At 51.5% G+C, this 3109-nt stretch overlaps 1 protein-coding gene across 2 annotated transcripts in view; it reads left to right on the forward strand.

The window, feature by feature from the left end:
* SLC27A4 (solute carrier family 27 member 4) overlaps window positions 1-3109 on the forward strand; it is a 20204-nt gene that overhangs the window by 3337 nt on the left and 13758 nt on the right. The gene's annotated exons all lie outside the window — the stretch shown is intronic.

Here is a 3109-nt window from a genome sequence, read left to right on the forward strand (position 1 = left end):
TCCCCGAATGTCAACATACCCTGAAAACAAGACATACTTACCAAGTGCTATGGGCAGAATTGTTAACTGCAGGAGAAATGAGTGAAAAGTTCTAACTCTTATGACAATGGAAATACCGCATTTTTTTTTTTTTTGAGTTGGAGTCTCACTCTGTCGCCCAGACTGGAGTGCAGTGGTCGCTCCAGTCCACTGCTGCCTCGACCTGATGGGCTCCGGTGATCCTTCTTCCTCAGCCTTCCAAGTAGCTGAAACTACAGACAGGCACTACCATGCCCAGCTAATTATTAATTTATTGTAGCGATCAGGTCTCACCAAGATGTGCAGGTGGGTCTTAACCCTGTGGGCCCAGGCAATCTACTCGCCTTGGCCTCCCAAAGCGCTGGGATTACAGGTTGAGCCATGAGGCCAGACGCTTTTTTTTTTTTTTTTTAGTTTGGGTCTCTGTCATCGTTTCTGGCATGCAGTTCCTTAATCAAAGCTTACTACAGCCTCTACCTCCTTGGCTGAACAGATCCACTCCGCTCAGCCTCCTGAGTGACTGGGTGTACTAAAATGCACAAGCACATCAAGCTAATATTTTTATATGGGGCAGAGATGATGGCTGGCTACATTTCCTAGGCTGGTCTCAAACTCTTGTGCTCCATACATCCTTCTGCCTCAGGTTCGTAAAGAGCTGGAATGGCAAGCATGAGAAACTATTCATGCTCTGACTTTCTGTACTGCTAACAAGCTTACCGGTGATGGCATTATTTCCGCCAAAAAGAAATATTTTGTAAACATCTGCCAAGTGACAGAACTTGGGTTTATCTCAGTTTATCTGACAAGTAAGAATGAGAACCTAGCCAGGCTCGGTGACTCAGCCTGTAATCCCGCACCTTTGGGAAACTGAGGTTAGTGGATTGCCTGAACCCGCGGTTTCAAGACCCGCCTGGGCAACTTGGCGAGACCTCATCTCTACAATAAATCAAAAATTAGCCGGGTGTGGTAGCGCGCACCTGTAGTTCCCGCTACTTGGAAGGCTGAGGTGGAAGGATCGCTGGAGCCCAGCAGGTCGGGGCTGCGGTAGCCGGGAGCGGCCACTACACTCCAGTCTGGGTGACAGAGTGAGACTCTGACTCGAAAAAAAATATATATATATATATTTTTTTTTCCTTTCTTTCTTTCTTTTTTAATATATGTGTCTCGAGTTGGAGTCACACTCTGTTGCCCAGGCTGGAGTGCAGTGACACAGTCACAACTCACCATAGCCTCTACCTCTGGGCTCAGGTTATCCTCCTGCCTTGGACTCCTGAATAGCTGGGACAGGCATGAGCCACCACGCCCAGCCATACTGTTTTCAAGAAGATCCTTTGGCTGGGTGTGGTGGCTCAAGCCTGTAATCCCAGCACTTTGGGGGCCCAGGAGAGGGGATTGCCTGAGCCTGCCGGTTCGAGGCCAGCCTGGATAATATAGTGAGACCTCGTCTCTACAATAAATCAAAAAATTAGCTGGGCGTGGTAGTGAGCACCTCTAGTTCCGGCTACTTGGAAGTCTAAGGCAAAAGGATCGCCTGAGCCCAGCAGGTCGACGCTGGGGTGGCTGTGAGCGAGCCACTGCACTCCAGCCTGGGTGATGGAGTGAGACTCCAACTCAAAAAAATAAAACTGAGATCCTTCACCTAAAGCACTAGCAAAGCGGCTGGTGCTAGGTGACCCCTCAGACAGAATGGTAACCATCCTTGTGACTAGGCCTCACCTGCCTCATCTTTGTAATGGGAATAAGAATTCAGTCTCTTCAGCCGGGCTCGGTGGCTCAGCCTGTAATCCCACGCCTTGGGAGGCTGAGATGAGTGGATTGCCTGAGCCCGTGGGTTTGAGACCCGCCTAGGCAACTTAGCAAGACCTCATCTCTACAATAAATCAAAAATCAGCCAGGCGTGGTAGCGTGCGCCTGTAGTTCCAGTTACTTGGAAAGCTGAGGCGGAAGGATTGCTGGAGCCCAGCAGGTCGAGGCTGCGGTGGCTGGGAGCAGCCACTGCACTCCAGTCTGGGTGACAGAGTGAGACTCCAACTCAAAAAAAAAAAAAAGAATTCAGTCTCCACTCTTCTTGCAGAGCTTCCATTCTTCTGCCACATGGGGCACCTGCAGGGTGCTGAGCTTGTTGCTCCCCAGAGCAGCTCTAACCTTCCCAAAGACCAGGCAAGGTTCGGTCTGTCATCTCAGTTTATGGGTGATGAGCCTGGGGCTCAGAGGGGTGTGAGGAGCTTGCCTAAGGTTACACACAGGTGGTAAGTGGCAGAACTGGGGTTTGATCTTGGGCCTGACCACAGTGTCCCTGACGTTACTCCTCACACTACTGTGGCTGTGGGGTAGTGGACACCGGTGTTAATGACGCTGAAAGGGGAGAGAGAAGGATGCTGCGGGGTGGGGGGGAGGCCTGGGTAAGTCGAGCGGGAGTCAGCGGAAGGGGGCCAAGTGGGCTAGGACTGCCTGTGCCAGGATGGGAGGGCAAGTGTCGGCATCTGTGCAGTGCACAGAGAGCTCAAGTGAAGGTTAAGCGATGGAGACCCACCGGCCTCTGACTGCACTCCTCCCTTCAAACCAGTCCCCACAGGGTAGTCCAGTGTGGTGCAGTGGGTAAGAGCTTGGACCTTGATGTGAGGTAGAGCTGGCGTTTAATCCCAGGTCCAGCGTGTTCTGGCTGTGAGCAAGTGCTTCCCTTCCCAGAGCCTCCGTTTTCTCATCTGTAAAATGAGCTATTATCAGTATCTCCTTCCTAGGGTTGTAAAAGGAAGAGAAGGCACGTAAAGAGTTTGCTCTGGGCTAGTGTGATGGTACACGCCTGTAGTTCCAGTTAACTCAGGAGGCTGAGGCAGGAAGATGTCTTGAGCCCAGGAGTTGGAGGCTAAAGTAAACCATGATTGCACCACTGCACTCCAGCCTGGGTGACAGAGCAAAACTGTGTCCCTTTTGTTGTTTTATTGAGTCGGAGTCGCACTCTATTGCCCAGGCTGGAGGGCAGTGGCATGCTCACGGCCACTGCAGCCTCAGCACTGGACTCAGGCGATCTTTCCACCTCAGCCTTCCAAGTAGCTGGAACTACAGGTATGCACCACCATGCCTGGCTAAT

The sequence above is a fragment of the Carlito syrichta genome, unplaced genomic scaffold, assembly GCF_000164805.1.
Source record: "Carlito syrichta isolate Samal-C Ts95f unplaced genomic scaffold, Tarsius_syrichta-2.0.1 Scaffold304686, whole genome shotgun sequence".
NCBI classification, from domain to species: Eukaryota; Metazoa; Chordata; class Mammalia; order Primates; family Tarsiidae; genus Carlito; species Carlito syrichta.